Source organism: Heteronotia binoei, chromosome 13 (assembly GCF_032191835.1).
Source record: "Heteronotia binoei isolate CCM8104 ecotype False Entrance Well chromosome 13, APGP_CSIRO_Hbin_v1, whole genome shotgun sequence".
Lineage (NCBI taxonomy): Eukaryota > Metazoa > Chordata > Lepidosauria > Squamata > Gekkonidae > Heteronotia > Heteronotia binoei.
Window position 1 is genome coordinate 6,994,223 of NC_083235.1, and position 20,311 is coordinate 7,014,533.

Consider the following 20,311-nt stretch of genomic DNA (forward strand, 5'->3'; position numbering starts at 1 on the left):
CTGACATAGTCTCCAGACCCCACCAGGAGGCTGAAAACTTCTCGTGGAAAAGTTTGTAGAAAGCGCACCAAGCAAGGCTTTCCTCAAAACCCTGCTCTGAGATACAAGGTGTGTGTGGTCTGGCTTTACTATTTTATTAGATCTGCCGAGAGCTAATAAAATAATAAAGCCCATCTGGCTTCCAGGCCCCTTTTATTGTGATATTTTGCATCCTAGGGCTAGACCTGTGTACTAGAGGAAGGGGGGAATTCCAAGTCTGATCTCTGGCTCTAGTTAAATCCAGCAAGCAGCTGTAGGATTTTCCTAGCTTAGAGAGCTATTAAAGTATAATCATCAAGAATACATTGTTGTAAGTTGGCAAGCTGCTCGTTCGACTCTCCAAAGTTCTGCTAAAATACCCTACCTCCAACTGCCAGATCTAAGGCGACCAATTATAATTAGTAGGAAAGGGTGGGTACCGTTTTCTTCTTTAATGGCCCCCTATATTTCAGCAGGGAATCTCGGCCGCATCTCTCCTCTTATCTTAGGAAGCAGAGAGTGAGTATAAAAGGGCAGTCTTCACAGTGGAGGACGGTAAGCAGTAGGGTGCCGCAGGGCTCAGTACTGGATCCCATGCTCTTTAACTTGTTCATTAATGATTTGGAGTTGAGAGTAAGCAGTGAAGTGGCCAAGTTTGCGGATGACACTAAATTGTTCAGGGTGGTAAGAACCAGAGAGGATTGTGAGGAACTCCAAAAGGATCTGTTGAGGCTGGGTGAGTGGGCGTCAACGTGGCAGATGAGGTTCAATGTGGCCAAGTGCAAAGTAATGCACATTGGGGCCAAGAATCCCAGCTGCAAATACAAGTTGATGGGGTGTGAACTGGCAGAGTCTGACCAAGAGAGAGATCTTGGGGTCGTGGTAGATAACTCACTGAAAATGTCAAGATAGTGTGCGATTGCAAGTAAAAAGGCCAACACCGTGCTGGGTATTATTAGGAAGGGAATTGAAAACAAATCAGCCAGTATCATAATGCCCCTGTATAAATCGATGGTGCGGTCTCATTTGGAATACTGTGTGCAATTCTGGTCACCGCACCTCAAAAAGGATATTATAGCATTGGAAAAAGTGCAGAAAAGGGCAACTAGAATGATTACAGGTTTGGAACACTTTCTCTATGAAGAAAGGTTAAAACGCTTGGGGCTCTTTAGCTTGGAGAAACGTCGACTGTGGGGTGACATGATAGAGGTTTACAAGATTATGCATGGGATGGAGAAGGTAGAGAAAGAAGTACTTTTCTCCCTTTCTCACAATACAAGAACTCGTGGTCATTTAATGAAATTGCTGATCAGTCAGGTTAGAACGGATAAAAGGAGGTACTTCTTCACCCAAAGGGTGATTAACGTGGAATTCACTGCCACAGGAGTTGGTGGCTACAAGCATAGCCAGCTTCAAGAGGGGGTTAGATAAAAATATGGAGCAGAGGTCCATCAGTGGCTATTAGCTTTATAATTTATATTTATAAATATAAATTATATATTATTTATATATATTTATAAAATTTTGGCAACTGTGTGATAGAGTGTTGGACTGGATGGGCCATTGGCCTGATCCAACATGGCTTCTCTTATGTTCTTATCTCTCTGTTTGTAAGACCATCAGAAGAGGCCTGCTGGGTCAGACCAGTGAGGGTCCATCTGGTAGCCTGCCAGTTCATCTGGAGGGCCAACAACAGGGCATAGAAGCTGAGGACTTTGTCTGATAAGAACATAAGAAGAGCCCTGCTGGATCAGACCAGTGGCCCATCTCGTCTAGCATCCCATCTCACACAGGGGCCAAACAGTTCTGGAGGGCCAACAACAGGGCAGAGAGGCTGAGGCCTTCCCCTGAGAAGAACATCTGAAGAGCCCTGCTGGATCAGACCAGGGAGGGTCCATCTAGTCCAGCCTCCTGTCTCACACAGTGGCCAGCCAGTTCCTCTGGAAGTCTAACACCAGGGCAGAGAGGCTGAGGCCTTCCTGTAATAAGAACATCAGAAGAGCACTGATGGGTCAGAGCAGTGGTCCATCGAGTCCAGCTTTCTGTCTCACATACTGGCCAGCCAGCTTCCCTGAAGGACCAACAACAGTGCAAAGAGGCTGAGGCCTTCCCCTGATAAGAGGAAGAGCCCTGCTGGATCAGACTGATGGCCCATCTAGTCCAGCATCCCATCTCCCACAGTGGCCAACCACTTCCTCTGGTGGTTCAACAACAGGTCAAAAGATCCATAGGAGTAAAGTCAGGCACAACAGCTGTGGAATCAGGACGAAGCTCCCTTGCTGTGTTCCATAGAAATGTGCCTTTTCCCCCTTCTACCAGTCCCAACTCTGGAAAAACCTGTTCTGCCACTTTCCAGAGTAGTTAAATTTTGCTACAGGCGGCACTAATTGGCTAGTGCCAGGGATGTCAACAACCACGCCTCTCTTCCTTCTCCTCCCTCCCCCATGTTAGCCTGTATTATTTCCAGGCTAAACCTATGTTTGTGAGAGGGATCATTTAACTCATACTCTGGGAATGACATTTCCCGAAAAAGAACAAACTTGGACCATGGATTCATAAATTTTAAGGGATGTTATTACGACATAACCTTTAACAAGGATTTTCTCTGATCACATGCAGAATTTCTGGAATATACACCAACGTAGGACAAAATACACTGAGAACATATAGCTTAGCTTAACCTAAATTACCCTTCCCTATCATGCAGCAATAGTTTTTACTTAAAACAACATCATAAAGCATAAGCAGCGTGGAAGAAGAAGAAGATGATATTGGATTTATATCCCGCCCTCCACTCCGAAGAGTCTCAGAGTGGCTCACAATCTCCTTTCCCTTCCTCCCCCACAACAGACACCCTGTGAGGTAGATGAAGATATTGGATTTATATCCCGCCCTCCACTCCGAAGAGTGGAGCGGGATATAAATCAGAGCGGCCTACAATCTCCTTTCCCTTCCTCCCCCACAACAGACACCCTGTCAGGTAGATGAAAATATTGGATTTATATCCCGCCCTCCACTCCGAAGAGTCTCAGAGCGGCTCACAATCTCCTTTCCCTTCCTCCCCCAAAACAGACAACCTGTGAGGTAGATGAAGATATTGGATTTATTGTGTTTAAACAATTTTATTGATAACATATGGTAACCATGTCTGTTTATATCATTACTGTCCCTAACCCATATGATATTTTCTAATCCCTCCTCCCTCCGTTACTAGACTCCCGCCGAAGTTATATACTTGAGTTCACTTATAAAGGTACCCTTACCCAATCAAAGTTCAATTTCTCCCTTTTCTCATACTCATTATTAAAAAATTGTCCAATGTCTTTTTAAGTTCCACTCTTTTTCTATATATCTTCTAAATTTCTTCCACTCCCTTTTAAACACTTCCAAATCAGAGTCTCTTAAAATTCTTGTTAGTTTATCCATCTCACTCCACAATAAAACTTTCATAATCCAGTCCCATTCCTCTGGTATTTTTTCTTGCTACCATAACTGCGCATACAATGTCCTAGCAGCTGAGAGCAAGTACCAGATTAAAGTTCTATCTTCTTTTGGAAATTTTTCCATTTGTAGTCCCAACAGAAAAGTCTCTGCAACTTTCTTAAAATCATATCCCAAAATTTTAGATATTTCTTGTTGTATCATCTGCCGAAACTTTTTCGCTTTTCCACAAGTCCACCACATATGATAAAAAGATCCTTCATGTTTCTTACATTTCCAACATCTATCCGACATCTTTTTACTCATCTTTGCCAGTTTTTTCGGAGTCATATACCACCTATACATCATCTTGAAACAGTTCTCTTTAATACTCTGACATGTTGATATTCTCATCGAGTTCTTCCAAAGATATTCCCATGTATCCATCTGTATTTCCTTATTTACATTAATTGCCCATTTAATCATTTGAGATTTGACTACTTCTTCTTCTGTAGACCATTTCAACAATAATTTATATATTTTCGATATTAATTTTTCATTATCTCCAAACAGAACCTTTTCCAATTCCGTTTGCTCACATCTAATTACAACAGATTTAATATCATTTTCCATCAAGCTTTTTATTTGTTGCATTTGAAACCAATCATACTTGTTATTTAGCTCTTCGGCAGATTTTAATTCAACTATCACCTTGTATCTTTAGCAGTTGGTTATATTGACACCCCTCTCTCTTCATCCGATTCAGCTGTTATTTTTATTATTTCTGCTGGCACTATCTGCTATGGATAGAAGATATTGGATTTATATCCCACCCTCCACTCCGAAGAGTCTCAGAGCGGCTCACAATCTCCTTTATCTTCCTCCCCCACAACAGACACCCTGTGAAGTGGGTGGGGCTGAGAGGGCTCTCCCAGAGCTGCCCTTTCAAGGACAGAGTCTCAGAGCAGCCTACAATCTCCTTTCCCTTCCTCCCCCACAACAGACACCCTGTGAGGTGGGTGGGGCTGAGAGGGCTCTCAGAGCAGCTGTCATTTCAAGGACAGAGTCTCAGAGCGGCTCACAAACTCCTTTCCCTTCCTCCCCCACAACAGACACCCTGTGAGGCGGGTGGGGCTGAGAGAGCTCTCCCAGAAGCTGCCCTTCCAAGGACAACCTCTGCCAGAGCTATGGCTGACTCAAGGCCATGCCAGCAGGTGCAAGTGGAGGAGTGGGGAATCAAACCTGGTTCTCCCAGATAAGAGTCTGCACACTTAACCACTACACCAAACTGGTTCTCCTGTTGCATAAAATGCAACATAGGAACATATCAAGCAGCATATGAATCCCACAAGGCCCCCTGGAAAGAGGTTAGTGCAGCATATTCAGAGCTGGCCCAAAGGTAGCTTGGTAGGAAAAGGCCTTACCTCTACAAAGTTTTCTTTCAGAGAAATACCTAAAAGCAGGGGTGGAATTCTAGCAGGAGCTCCTTTGCATATTAGGCCACACACCCCTGATGTAGCCAATCCTCCAAGAGCTTACAAGGCTCTTTTTTGTGTAAGCTCTTGGAGGATTGGCTACATCAGCGGGGTGCGACCTAATATGCAAAGGAGCTCCTGCTAGAATTCCACCCCTGCCTAAAAGACAGGAAGTGAGGGAGACAGATTTAGGATCCTTTCTACCTGACTTCCTTTTGATATATTTGACCACGGGTGTCGAACTCATTTGGTAGGGGCGTGGATCTGACATAAATGAGACCTTGTCGGGCTGTGTGTCATAAAATGTAAAGCTGGGTAGCGAAGATGTAAATTTTATAAAGGACACAGACAACACAATTAAAGCATGCCTAAAAGATTTGCACTCTTGTTTATTTAGCAGTTTCTGATAACTGACGCCTCTTGCTCTGAATTATTGCATCAAAATCTGGAGACGATATCTGTGCTGTAGCAATCTTGAGCATGCTGTTCAGGTGTGTATCTGTAAGCTGGAAACCTAGTTTTGATTTATTGACATTCATTACCGAAATCTCATGGAAACTACTTTGAGCCTAAGACCCAGAGGAAAACATGAAATGGCTGGGCATTGCAAGCTTTTGTACATGTTGTCAGGGTTGCGAAGACCTCTTCATCCCCCAGCGGGGGACAGTTGTGCGCACGCTGCGCGCCATGCGATGAAATGACGCTGCCCAATAGTGATGCCATCAAAATGGCGGCGCCCATGTGGGGCTGCTCTAGGCGTTTCCGGAAAAACTCTATGGTTTTCCTGGACACTCTAGCCATTTGGGAAGTTAAAACTCTATGGCATCTATTGCACCGTAGAGTTTTACCTCCCAAATGTCTAGAGTGTCTGGGAAAACCATAGAGTTTTCCTGGAAATGCCTAGAGCGCCGTCATTTTGATGATGTCACTTCCAGGTGACATCATGCCAGCGACACGGAGGTAGAATCCCCCTGCTGGCCCAATGTGGGCTGGTGGGTTGAGAACTTCCCGGGCGGGAGATTCCCCGCCCGGATTGGGGAGTTTGCAGCCCTTCATGTTGTTTCAGGTGCTGGTCAGCCAGTGGAGAAAACAGAGGCTTTGCTCTGTAGCTCCTGTACGATTCAGCAAGCCTGGCTAAGCAGCAGGAAGCAAGAGAGAGAGAAGGAAGCAGATGACAGTGAGTTGCTCGCGGGCCTAATAAGAGCCCTCCGGGGCCCTGATCCGGCCCTCAGGCCACACATTTGACACTCCTGTATTAGATAGCCCCAATACTGCTGTGCAAATGCTATAAAGCCATATGGGTATATTTTTGCTAGATTTTGGATCCTCACTGCTTGACTAACATTGAATACACTAGATCAGCGGTCCCCAACCTTTTTGGCATCAGGTACCGGTTTTGCAGAAGACAATTTTTCTACGGTCTGGGGTGGTGGGGGGGTGGTGGTGATGATTTCGGGATGATACAGTTGTGCACTTTATTTTGGTGTGGTGGTGAAGTGGGAGAACCGGGTTTGATTCCTAACTCCTCCACTTGCAGCTGCTGGAATAGTGGTTAAGCATGTGGACTCTTATCTGGGTGACCCGGAGTTTGGTGTCGTGGTTAAGTGTGCGGACTCTTATCTGAGAGAACCAGGTTTGATTCCCCACTCCTCCACTTGCACCTGCTGGAATGGCCTTGGGTCAGCCAGAGCTCTGGCAGAGGTTGCCCTTGAAAGGGCAGCTGCTGTGAGAGCCCTCTCAGCCCCACCACCTCACAGGGTGTCTGTTGGGGGGGAGGAAGATAAAGGATATTGTAGGCTGCTCTGAGACTCTGTCCTTGAAAGGGCAGCTGTTGTGAGAGACCTCTCAGCCCCACCCACCTCACAGGGTGTCTGTTGTGGGGAAGGAAGATAAAGGAGATTGTAGGCTGCTCTGAGACTCTGTCCTTGAAAGGGCAGCTGTTGTGAGAGACCTCTCAGCCCCACCCACCTCACAGGGTGTCTGTTGTGGGGGAGGAAGAAAAAGGAGATTGTAGGCTGCTCTGAGACTCTGCCCTTGAAAGGGCAGCTTCTGGGAGAGCTCTCTCAGCCCCACCCACCTCACAGGGTGTCTGTTGTGGGGGAGGAAGATAAAGGAGATTGTAGGCCGCTCTGAGACTCTGCCCTTGAAAGGGCATGGGAGAATTTCCACCCCGGTGTAGCCCTCTAATTCTGGAAAAGATTCCAGTGAGCCTGAGCAGTAGACAGACCGTTTCTGAGCGGGGAACTGAAGGGGGTAGGCTTTCTTTGTTGGGATCTCCGTGTGCCTAGCAACCTGTTGTCACTTTGATCTGTCCCTGGTGTGTACAGAAGGGCTCGGTCCTTTGCTTTTGGTCAGTGACATAATACCCCAGATAGATCCAAGCGGGCAGCCGTGTTGGTCTGAAGCAGTTGAACAAAGCAGGAGTCAAGTGGCACCTTTAAGACAAACCAACTTTTATTTAGAACGTCAGCTTTCGTGCGCTCTTAAGCACACTTCGTCAGACGAGGAATCCAGCACAGTGAGCAAAGCCATACAGAGCTGAGCGGAGCCATACAGCGCTGGTAGGCAGTGGCCCAGAGTGCAACATGGTACAGATTTATTTGTCATTGGTTCTTAAATCTGTACCATGTTGCATTCTGGGCCACTGCCCACCAGCTCTGTATGGCTCCCCTCAGCTCTGTACGGCTTTGCTCACCGCGCTGGATTCCTCGTCTGATGAAGCGTGCTTAAGAGCTTACGAAAGCTGACGTTCCAAATAAAAACGGGTTGGTCTTAAAGGTGCCGCCGGACTCCTGCTTTGTTCACAATACCCCAGAGTTTGGGCGGGGAACCAAGGAGCTGGCCTGTAGTTCAGTGGCTTTACTCTGCTGCCAAGTAACAGGAGGGCTGCGTAAATATTTGGAGAATTCAGTGCCGATGCAGCTTTTGGTATCCTAGCATTCTTCCTCTGAGAGGAGAGGTGTTTGAGCTAGCATTCTTTTCCTGAGGTGCTATGGAAACGGTAGATTCTCTTTCCCAGCTACACCACCCTCTCCCGACCTTTGAAGGTCAGCGCTTCTAGGATGGGACCCAAAAGCACACACCTTTGGCACACGCAGAACAGCGAGGGGGCCAGAGTTCTTGCCCCCTTCTGTGATGCTTACGTTGCAGCTTTTCAGGCTAGAGACTGACAACGGTGCTTCTGAGAAGAAGAGGTACCGTAGAAGAAGATGATGAAGAAAATGATATTGGATTTATATCCCGCCCTATACTCTGAATCTCAGAGTCTCAAAGCAGTCACAATCTCCTTTACCTTCCCCCCGCCCCCTGCGACAGACACCCTGTGAGGTGGGTGGAAGAGGGGGATGTACTCCTGAAAAAGGCAACGGCGCCATTGAAAAAGTTCTAACAAGAACACCACAGAAAGTTTTATTGCAGCGTTTGAGCTGGGGAGCCAGCCAGATATATATATATTTCAAGGACAACTTTCAAGGACTTTATATAACTTTCAAGGACAACTCCTACGAGAGCTCTGGCTGACCCAAGGCCATTCCAGCAGGTGCGAGCGGAGGAGTGGGGAATCAAACCCGGCTCTCCCAGATAAGAGTCCGCACACTTCACCACTGCACCAAACTGACTCTCAATGTGGAACTGGAGGTTATTTGAAAGAGAGAGAGAGATGCTTATGGTGTCCATAGTCTCTCCCCCCCACACACACACACACATACAAACACATTATTTTGCATTTGGTGAACTGATTTGGCAGGGTTTTTTTCCTTTCAAAAACCTGCAAAACCTGTTTGTCCGGAGGCAACAATAGGCGTGTGCTCTTGGGAAAGGGATGCTTCTTTCCAAGTTGCTTTCAGCTCTGTTTTGTTTGTTGAGTTTTTAAAAATATATATATATATTTCTGGCTGGCTCCCCAGCTCAAACGCTGCAATGAAACTTTCTGTGGTTAGAACTTTTTCAATGGCACCGTTGCCTTTTTCAGGAGTACATCCCCCTTCCTCCACCAATTGCTGTTTTCATATCATGGCAAAAGAGTTCTCTTTCTTCGTGAGCGTACCCTTCCCTTTCAGTTAGGGTTGCCAGTCCCATTCAAGAAATAGCTGGGATCTTTGGGGGTGGAGCCAGGAGACTGGGGGGGGGGTAGAGCCAGGAGTAAGGGTGTGACGAGCATAATTGAAGTTCTGGCCATCACATTGAAAGGGACCGCCCACCTTTTAATTGCCTTCCCTCCATTGGAAATAATGAAGGATGGGGGCATCTTCTTTGGGGGATCATAGAATTGGACCCCCTGGCCTAATCCTTTTGTAACTTGGTGGGTCTTTTGAGGAGACGCGTCGGATGCTATGCTGCAAATTTGGTGCCTCTACCTCAAAAACACACACACACACACACACCCCCGAGCCTCAGATACCCATTATACCCTATGGGAAATGGTCCCCAGATATTTCTTGTGTTGGCGCCGGCAATCCTAGCTTCGAGCCGCCATCCTCTTCAGAAAAGGCCAGTTCCATCCCCTCCCGCCCCACCTCTCCTCCTCTTCCTACACACCACCTTCCCACGAAGCCTCAGGGCTCGCCTCTTGGTTGTGCTGGCCTCCGGCTACCTGCACCTTCGGCTCCAGGGACCGTCAATACAGACGAGGGTTTTACGGGCGCTCGGGGCTGGCTGCAAGAGTGCATTGCCCACACAGAAGGAGGCCTTGTCTTCCTCCCAAAGGTTCGTTCATCCCTCATCCAGACAGAGGAGCGCTTCCCCCCCCCCCGCCTCCTTCCCCTCCACTGCGCCCCACGCGCCACGTGCCCCGAGGGCATCAGGGCGGGTGCAAACGGGATCAGCGCCTCCTCAGATGTAATGGGATTAAAAACAGGAATAGAAAGCCAAGGGCGAGGGTGTCGGCGGACGAGCGACTTGGAAGGTACCAGAGGTTTTAATTGGGGGGGGGGAGGGTGGCTGGGAAGAGAGGAAGCTCAAGAAGCAGAAAGGAGCCACGCTGTGAAGCAGCTGCCCAAAATGCATGGCTTTGCATTCCAGTTACGAGCAATGTTCCCTCTAAGCTGCAGAGTCTTGTGAGCAAAAATTCCACTTTGTGAGCTCCTGGCAAGCCTCTGATTCAGCAGGAGCTCCTAGGAGCGTAGCTCTTGAACCTTTGTGAGGCTTCCCCCTCTTCCTCCCCACCTACCTCGTCCATTGAATAGAAGGTGCAGCTGCATAACAATCCCTGGATTAGGAGAGCTGGCAGCCAGCCAGCCACCAGGGGCTTTGCCACACCCCCAGCAGCCTTCATGAACCCCTGGAGAAGCCCGCCCCACCCTTTCTCCACTTCATATGGGATTTTTGGTGGCTTGGTGGCCTTTTGACTGGAGGAGGGGGCAGCCCAGCAGAGCCCAAGGCGAGCGAGGCCTGCTTCGGCTGGCTAGATCTCTAGCCAGCCCAAGCAGGCCTCGCTTGCCCGAGGCTCTCCTTTCTTGCATCGGGTTGCTTTTGGCTGGGGGAGGGGGCAGCATATGCTAATGAGTTATTCTACTGAGCTCCACCACCTCTTTTTCTACAAAACAACCCTTGGCTACTGGCGTTAAAGTTGTGAGCTGCTGCACAAATTAGTGTGCTCCGGGGTCATCCTTCCTGAGCTACAACAAAAATGTGGGAGCTGGAGGCTAAAAAATCTGTGAGCTAGCTCACGCTAACTCAGCTTAGAAGGGAACACCGGTTATGAGCGAGCAGCAGAGCGGGCTAGGCGCATACATTCAAAATGGTCTCCTACTCTAGTGTTTCCAGCTCTGGGATGAAAAGTTCCTGGAGATCTGGGGGTGGGGCCCGGAGAGCACAGAATATAATTCATAGAATCGTAGAGTTGGAAGGGACCTCCAGGCCCATCTAGGCCAACCCCCTGCACAATGCAGGAAACTCACAAACACCTCCCCCTAAATTCACAGGATCTTCATTGCTGTCAGATGGTCATCCAGCCTCTGTTGAAAAACCTCCAAGGAAGGAGAGTCCACCACCTTCTGAGGAAGCCTGTTCCACTGAGGAACCGCTCTAAACTCACAAACACCTTCCCCTAAATTCACAGGATCTTCATTGCTGTCAGATGGCCATCCAGCCTCTGTTTAAAAACCTCCAATGAAGGAGAGCCCACCACCTCCCAAGGAGGAAGCCTGTTCCACTGAGGAACCGCTCTAAACTCACAAACACCTCCCCCTAAAATCACAGAATCTTCATCACTATCAGGTGGCCATCCAGCCTCTGTTGAAAAACCTCCAAGGAAGGAGAGTCCACCACCTCCTGAAGAAGCCTGTTCCACTGAGGAACTGCTCTAATGGTCAGGAAGTTCTTCCTCATGTTGAGTCGGAAACTCTTTTGATTTAATTTCAACCCCTTGGTTCTGGTCCTGCCTTCTGGGGCCACAGAAAACAATTCCACACCATCCTCTCTATGACAGCCCTTTGAGTACTTGAAGATGGTGATCCTGTCACCTCTCAGCCACCTCCTCTCCAGGCTAAACATCCCCAGCTCCCTCAACCATTTTTCATAGGACTTGCTCTCCAGACCCCTCACCATCTTCATCACCCTCCTCTTGAACCATTCCAGCTGGTCTATATCCTCCTTAAAATGTAGTGCCTAAAACTGTACACAGTACTCCAAGGGAGGTCTTACCAGAGCAGAGTAAAGCGATGCCATCGCTTCGCGTGATCTGGACACTACACTTCTGCTAATACAGCCCAAAATTATATTTGCCTTTTTAGCCGCTGCGTCACACTGTCGACTCATTAACATTGTACTACCTGGTGAAAGGAGCCCCGTGGCACAGAGTGGTAAAGCTGCAGTCCTGCAGTCCAAGCTCTGCTCACGACCTGAATTCGATCCCGGCGGAAGCTGGGTTCAGCTCAAGGTCGACTCAGCCTTCCATCCTTCCAAGGTCGGTCAAATGAGTCCCCAGCTTGCTGGGGGGCGGGGAGCGCAGATGACTGGGGAAGGCAATGGCAAACCACCCCGTCAAGCGTCTGCCGTTAAAATGTCATGATGTAACGTCACCCCGGAGTCGGAAACAACTGGTGCTTGCACAGGGGACTGACTACCTTTACCTTTTTACCTGGGAATTGGCAACTCTACTGAGTCAAAGCAGAGAGGTTTGATTGCTTGCACTCATGCTGCCGCTGAAAGAGTCACAGTTGCTTGAGACAGTCTGGATCAGGCCTGGGAACGCACAGACTTCCACTAGTTTGTGTGTGCGTGCGTGCGTAGGTGTGTTCCTTTTTCTTCCCCCAGGGAACTTGGGAGCATAATGCTAGAGAACAAACGCGGCAAGGGAGACAAGTGAAGGTTCTCCGTTGCTTCATTGACGTCTTTGCTTGAGTATTTTTTTTTTTTTTAATTCTTGAAGGTCAGGACAGGAGGCCTCTTCCAACCGAGCCTTTTGGGCTTTTCTGCTGGCGGTGTGGATTCGGGTTGCCAACTCTCAAGTTGCAAAATTCCTGGAGATTTTGGAGTGGAGTCGCCCTGAGTCTGCTTCGGTGGGGAGGGCGGGATATAAATCTAATTAATAATAAGAACAGAGCAAACTCGGGAAGGAGGTGACCTCAGCGAGGTACAATACCATAGAATTCCATCCCCCCCCCCCCCCAGCCAGGCCCGGTGCATGGGAGTAAGCAGGATAGGTGGCTGCCTAGGGCACTACACCTCCTGGGTTCGCCACCATGCACCCCCTTATTCCCCCTTGCCCACACAGAGCACTCCTCTGCCTGGAAGGAAGGATTGGAGGAGAGCTGCACAGTGTACTACGCTCTTCAGAGGCTTCTTTGGGCGCCGCTAAAACAGTGCACTCTTCGAAGGCTTCAAAGGCAGGCTCCGAAGAGCGTAGTGCAGGGGGAAAGCAGCGGTATGGCAGCACTCTTGTGCGCCGCCCGTTGCTGTCTCGTCCCCCACTCACCGCCTTGCACGATGACATCACTTGTGGTGATGTCATTGTACTGAGCTCCATAAAGGGAGCTTGTGGGGGGTGGTGCAGGGGTCTGCCTCATTCATGGAGCCATGTTGTCCAGGGGAGCTGATTGCTGTCCTCTGGAGGTCAGTTATAATGTGGAAGATTTCCAGGTCCCTCCTGGAGGTTGGCAACTGGAGGGTGCACAGGCTGGCGGGAGGGGAGGTGTGGCAAGCCGCAACACAAGTGAAACACTTACATTGACTCTGATAACGAGTTTAAGCTTAAGCTTGCACGAGCTGGAAAGTCCCCGGTTCAAATATCACTTTGGCCCCGGACTTCACAAGACGATTTGAAGCAAGTCTTTCTGTCCAGTCACTATATAAGAACATAAGAGAAGCCATGTTGGATCAGGCCGATGGCCCCTCCAGTCCAACACTCTGTGTCACATAAGAACATAAGAGAAGCCATGCTGGATCAGGCCAGCGGCCCATCCAGTCCAACACTCTGTGTCACATAAGAACATAAGAGAAGCCATGCTGGATCAGGCCAATGGCCCATCCAGTCCAACACTCTGTGTCACATAAGAACATAAGAGAAGCCATATTGGATCAGGCCAATGGCCCATCCAGTCCAACACTCTGTGTCACATAAGAACATAAGAGAAGCCATGTTAGATCAGGCCAATGGCCCCTCCAGTCCAACACTCTGTGTCACAGAAGAACATAAGAGAAGCCATGTTGGATCAGGCCAACAGCCCATCCAGTCCAACACTCTGTGTCACACAGCGGCCGAAAAAAATTTATACATACACACATACTGTGGCTAATAGCCACTGATGGACCTCTGCTCCATATTTTTATCTAAACCCCTCTTGAAGGTGGCTATGCTTGTGGCCGCCACCACCTCCTGTGGCAGTGAATTCCACACGTTAATCACCCTTTGGGTGAAGAAGGACTTCCTTTTATCTGTTTTAACCCGGCTGCTCAGCAATTTCATCGAGGAGTGACCGGTGAAATAACTATTAAGCTGAACACTAAATGTTATTTTAAAAAAAAACGGTTTAATGAGTTTGTTCAGCCATCCAAACAAGACGAATTAAGCAAGAACCGCAAGTTAGCAGTAATTAACCCCCGGGGGCCGCCACAAACCCCCGGCCTGGCCCACTTTGCAGGGTGGTTAGTTTTTTAAAAGTATTTTGTGTGTGTGCTTGCGTGCCCCACCCAGCACACAGGGTGTCTGTTGTGGGGAGGGGGAGGTAAAGGAAACTGTGAGCTGCACTGAGATTTGGAGTGGAGGGTGGGATATCAATCCAAGATCATCATCATCACTTGTCCTTGAAAGGGCAGCTTCTGGGAGAGCTCTCTCAGCCCCACCCACCTCACAGGGTGTCTGTTGTTGGGAGGAAGGGAAAGGAGATTGTTGGCCGCTCTGAGACTCTGTCCTTGAAAGGGCAGCTTCTGGGAGAGCTCTCTCAGCCCCACCCACCTCACAGGGTGTCTGTTGTTGGGGAGGAAGGGAAAGGAGATTGTTGGCCGCTCTGAGACTCTGTCCTTGAAAGGGCAGCTTCTGGGAGAGCTTTCTCAGCCCCACCCGCCTCACAGGGTGTCTGTTGTGGGGGAGGAAGGGAAAGGAGATTGTAGGCCGCTCTGAGACTCTGTCCTTGAAATGACAGCTGCTCTGAGAGCCCTCTCAGCCCCACCCACCTCACAGGGTGTCTGTTGTTGGGGAGGAAGGGAAAGGAGATTGTTGGCCGCTCTGAGACTCTTTCCTTGAAAGGGCAGCTTCTGGGAGAGCTTTCTCAGCCCCACCCGCCTCACAGGGTGCCTCTTGCGGGGGAGGAAGGGAAAGGAGATTGTAGGCCGCTCTGAGCCTCTGCTCTACCACTGAGCCACCGTCCCTCGCCATGAACATAGGAGGCTGCCTTCTACTGAATCAAACCCTGGGTCCATCAAAGTCAGTATTGTCTACTCAGACTGGCAGCGGCTCTCCAGGGTCTCAAGCTGAGGTTTTTCACACCTACTTGCCTGGAGCCTTTTAGTTGGAGATGCCGGGGATTGATCCTGGGACCTTCTGCTTCCCAAGCAGATGCTCTACCACTGAGCCACCGTCCCTCCCATTGGGACACGTACACTTCCCCAGTTTGTTTGTTAACTATTATTTTATGTATTTATGCAGCATGAAGGTGACGCCACAGAGTCTGCTCCCCGTATCCTCCATAGGGCTGCCAGATCTGGGTTGGGAAATACTTGGAGGCTTTGGGGGTGGAGCCAGGAGAGGGCGGGGTTTGCGGAGGGGAGGGGCTTCAGCAGGGCACGATGCCCTGGAGTCCCCCCTTCAAAGCAGCCATTTTCTCCCGGGGATCAAACCACAAGAAACGCCTTGAAATATAACTTAACTCCAATACAAGAAATGCAAAATATACAGTCTCTTAATAATCACCGATTCAATATGAAAGTTCAAAGACGAGGTCCTTAGAGTGAAAAATCCTCTGAAAGTTCATAAACGCTTGCAAAATGCATCATTCTTTCAGTCTCCGTATGATTAGGCCTTCCTTTCCGCTCCTTCGTCCTTTCTGTAAAGTGCTTGTGCGGTCCAGCTCCTTCAGTATACAGCTCTTCCAAAATTCGACATGAGACGTGTCTTGTCAATCTTGGTATAAGCACAGGCCCCTGGTAATAAGCCTCTGACGGTATCGCCAACTAAATCCCCGTTTCCCAAGTGTCTTTATCGAAAAGGCACCGTCGAAAGTCCGTCTTGTGCGAAGAGAATTTGGACGATTGTAAAAGCGGGAGATCTCCAGTCCCAGGGCTTGCTTTTTTTTTTTAAGCAGGAACGCTCAGAAATGCAGTTCCGGCTGGCTAGGTCTCGGGGTGTGGCCTAATATGCAAAGGAGCTCCTGCTGGGCCTTTTCTGTCAAAGCCCTGCACAATGGTGGCATCAGGGGGTGTGGCCTAATATGGAAGTAAGTTCCTGCTGGGCTTTTCCCCACAATGGTGGCATCAGGGGTGTGGCCTAATGTGCAAATGAGTTCCTGCTAGGCCTTTTCTATCAAAAACCCTGCACAATGGTGGCATCAGGGTTTGTGGCCTAATATGCAAATGAGCTCCTGCTGGGCCTCTCCCGCAAGCAGTGGTTGTGTCAGGGGTGTGGCCTAATATGCAAATGAGCTCCTTCTGGGCCTTTTCTGTCAAAGCCCTGCACAATGGTGGCATCGGGGTGTGGCCTAAAGTGCAAGAAAGTTCCTGCTGGGCCTTTCCCCACAATGGTGGCATCAGGGGTGTGGCCTAATATGCAGATCAGCTCTTGCTGGGCCTCTCCCACAAACAATGGCAACATCAGGGGTGAGGCCTAATATGCAAATGAATTCCTGCTGGCCTCCCCCACAAACAGCTGTGTCAGGGGTGTGGCCTAATATGCAAATGAGTTCCTGCTGGGCCTTTCCCACAAAACAATAGTGGAATCAGGGTGTGTGGTCTGTTGTTGTTGTTGTTGTTATTTGTTTATTTATAGTCTGCTCATTCCCCAGTAGGGGCTCAGAGTGGAGTACAACAAAATGATAAAATCACAACAACATAGCAATAAAAACCATTTAGTATGCAAATAAGTTCCTGCTGGACTTCCCCCACAAAACAATGGTGGCGTAAGGGGTGTTGCCTAATATGCAAATGAGTTCCCACTGGGCTTTTCCCACCAGAAGCTCTGTGCGAAACAATGGTGGCATCAGGGGGTGGGGCCTGATACGCAAACAAGCTCCTGCTGGATCTTTTCTACTAAAACGTTGGTGGCATCAGGGGCCGTGGCCCAACATGCAAATGAGTTCCTGCTGAGCTTTCTCTACAAAACAATGGCGGCATCAGAGGTGTGGCCTAATATGCAAATGAGTTCCTGCTGGGCTTCATCTCCCATAAAAATGCCCTGTCCAGGCCCCACCTGGAGACTGGCAAACCCTAACCAGGGGAACTGCTCTGCGTAGTCAGGAGATCATTTTGTGATTCTGGGAGGACTCCAAGCCTCTCCTGGAGGTTGGCAAGCCTGTCTTGAGCCGCTTCTCGCCTTCTGCTGCTAGGCTGATTGGTCTTTGGCCAGTCTGGGGCTTCCTGCGAAATACCCGACCTGCCCGCCGTGTAGAGAGACTGCCTCCCCCGCTGTGTTTCAAGTGGCAAAATGTTTAGAGTTCTGGATCTCAAAGTCCTCATTTGGAGCCTGTCCAGAGCCTATTGAGAACGGGGCAGATGGGAGCCGTCTGGTGCTGGGAACGTTTCCAGTTCTAAATACAACCCCAAATCAGATTGGAATCTGTTCCAGGCAAACGTTTCCTGTGTGCCTCTCCCCTCCCCTCCCCTCCACCTCAGACCCTGGAGAGCTGCTGCCAGTCTGAGTAGACAATCCTGACTTGGATGGACCAAGCATCGGATTCAGTAGAAGGCAGCTTTGCATGTTCATGTGTGTGTGTTTGCATCTTTTTTTGTATCCAAACCAACAAACTTTTGGGGTGCGTTTGGAGTTCCGAGTCTAGTTCCTAGTTCCTGGAATCTGTGTGTGTATTCTGTGCTAAGTATAATAGGCATGTAAAAACTAACAAAGGCAGATACTTCATCTTCAAGAAAGAGGAGGGAGGGAAGGAAGGAGGGAGAGAGGGAAGGAAGGAAGGAAGGAAGGAAGGAAGGAAGGAAGGAAGGAAGGAAGGAAGGAAGGAAGGAAGGAAGGAGGGAGGAGGGGAGAGAGGGAGGAAAAAAGGGAGGGAGGGAGGAGGGGGAGAGAGGGAGGCAGGAAAGAAGGAAGGGAGGGAGAGAGGGAAGAAGGAAGGAAGGAAGGAAGGAGGAGGGGAGAGAGGGAGGAAAAAGGGAGGGAGGGAGGAGGGGGAGGCAGGAAAGAAGGAAGGGAGGGAGAGAGGGAAGAAGGAAGAAAGAAAGAAAGAAAGAAAGAAAGAAAGAAAGAAAGAAAGAAAGAAAGAAAGAAAGAAAGAAAGAAAGAAAGAAAGAAATTTAGATGATGCATAGTCCACCTTCCCCGCTGAGATTCAAGGTGGGTGAGATCCAAGCTGACTCCCCTGCAGTAGACAGGACGGGGCATCCAGAGAACAGCGCAGTCAGGTTTGGGCTGCAGAAATTCTGAAAAACAGAATGCTTCTTCAGAGACTGCATTCTGCATCAAATCCTGTGCTTTCCCCTCTATTTGGGAGTTTCTGACCGTGCGTGTGACTCTCTTTTCAATTTTGCACAATTCTGCCTTTTCTAATCTTGTGTAATTGTGGTTTTGCTACCTACGAGAGAGGCAGTCTGCTGATCACCCAAGCCTCTCCACTTCCTTTCCTGCATAAGATCTCGTCCTCGGCCCACTGCTCCGACCTTCTGAAATCCCAGCAGTTCAGGCCACTGACTTCCAAGCTTTAACTTGAGCATCCACGAGGGATTGAACCTCCCTTTTATTTAGGTATTTGTTTTCCAAATGAAAGCCATGCTTCTTCGGAAACTGCGTTCTGCATCACATCCTGTGCTTTCCCCTCTATTTGGACAGCCCAGGCAAGCCCAATCTCATCAGATCTCGGAAGCTAAGCAGGGTCGACTCTGGCAAGTATTTGGGTGGGAGATTGTCCTTGAAATACCCAGCCGGGAGGCAAGGGCAGGCTTCTTCAGCTACCTCCTCTGAATATCCGCCAGGCCCCCACCAGGGGTCAGTCACCAGAGGTCGACATGACTTCCAGGTGCAGACACACACACACAAAAAGTACCCCCTCCAAAAAACCCATGCTTTATCTTGCACCCTTTCCGAATTGCAGTATACGTGCTGCTCTGTGAGGCAATATTATCCCCATATTGCAGTTTAGGGTTGCCGGCTCTGGGCTGGGAAGTAACTGGAGATTTTGGGGATCTAGTTTGCAGCAGGCAAAGTTTGGGGAGGGGAGGTTTCTCTGCGGGGTCTAATGCAGGGGTGTCGAACATGTAGTTTGGGGCCAAAACGGGCTCCCGAGCAACTGGCTGTCATCTGCTTCCTTCTCCCTCTCTCTTGCTTTCTTCTGCATCACAGCTTGCTTTGCCAGGCTTGCTCAATTGCGCAGGAGCTACAGAGCAAAACCTCTTTTTTCTCCACTGGCTGACGCTCCTTCCTTGGGGAGGAAGGGAGGAGGAATAGCTTGCTTTGCCAGGCTCTCTCAATTGCACAGCAGAGCTACTGAGCCAAGTCTCTCTTCTATTGGCTGAGGCTCCTCCTGGGAAAGGAAGGAAAGAACCAGAGCTTCCTTTGCCCAGTTCCCTGGATCCCGTGGGAGAAATACAAAGAAAGCATCGTTAAGAACAATGAGTGCTAACATCTTAAGCATGTTTTAAGATGTTTGGTGTAGTGGTGAAGTGCGTGGACTCTTATCTGGGAGAACCCCACTCCTCCACTTGCACCTGCTAGCATGGCCTTGGATCAGCCATAGCTCTGGCAGAGGTTGTCCTTGAAAGGGCAGCTGCTGGGAGAGCCCTCTCCAGCCCCACCCACCTCACAGGGTGTCTGTTGTGGGGGAGGAAGGGAAAGGAGATTGTGAGCCGCTCTGAGACTCTTCGGAGTGGAGGGCGGGATATAAATCCAATATCTTCATCTACCTCACAGGGTGTCTGTTGTGGGGGAGGAAGGGAAGGGAGATTGTGAGCCGCTCTGAGACTCTTCGGAGTGGAGGGCGGGATATAAATCCAATATCTCCATCTACCTCACAGGGTGTCTGTTGTGGGGGAGGAAGGTAAAGGAGATTGTGAGCCGCTCTGAGACTCTTCGGAGTGGAGGGCGGGATATAAATCCAACATCTTCGTCGTCTTAAGTTTGGATGGATGGATGGACGGATGGATAGAATTCAGGGGTGGCCAACGGTAACTCTCTGGATGTTATTTGCCTACAACACCCATCAGTCCCAGCCATGCTGGTTGGGGCTGATGGGAGTTGTAGGCAAAAAAACATCTGGAGAGCTACCGTTGGCCACCCCGAGATAGATAGATAGTCTCATTTATGTCAGATTTGGCTCTCATAACAAATGAGTGACGCCCCTGGTCAAATGCCAGAGAATCCGCCCTCCAAAGCAACGGTTTCTGCAGGGGCTCTGATCTCTGTTTTCTGAAGATCGGTTGTCATTCTGGGAGATATCCAGGCACAACCTGGAGGTTGGCAACCCTAGGTTAACTCTCCCCCTTTTTCTTTTGGACCTAGGGAGATGCCTCATTGCCAATCACTTTGCTGGCACGGGGACTTCAGTTCGATGAACTGTAGAAACTGGGGTCATGTGATGCTGTGATGTCCCTTCCTGTTGGAAACCTGGAAGTGATGTCACGGCATCACACGATGCTGATTCCTATTCCCAATTTTCTGTATTTTCCGGGGGTTTTTTAAAAGGCAAATAGGTAGGCAATACTGAGTAGACAAGACTGTCTTTGATGGATCGAGGGTCTGATTCAGTATAAGGCAGCTTCACATATTTATATGTTATTCTTTAGTCGGTGGGACAGTGGCTCAGTGG

General features: G+C 49.2%; 1 protein-coding gene across 1 annotated transcript in view; it reads left to right on the forward strand.

Moving 5' to 3' along the window:
• S1PR2 (sphingosine-1-phosphate receptor 2) overlaps positions 1-20,311 on the forward strand; it is a 96,962-nt gene that overhangs the window by 45,725 nt on the left and 30,926 nt on the right. The window lies entirely within an intron of this gene.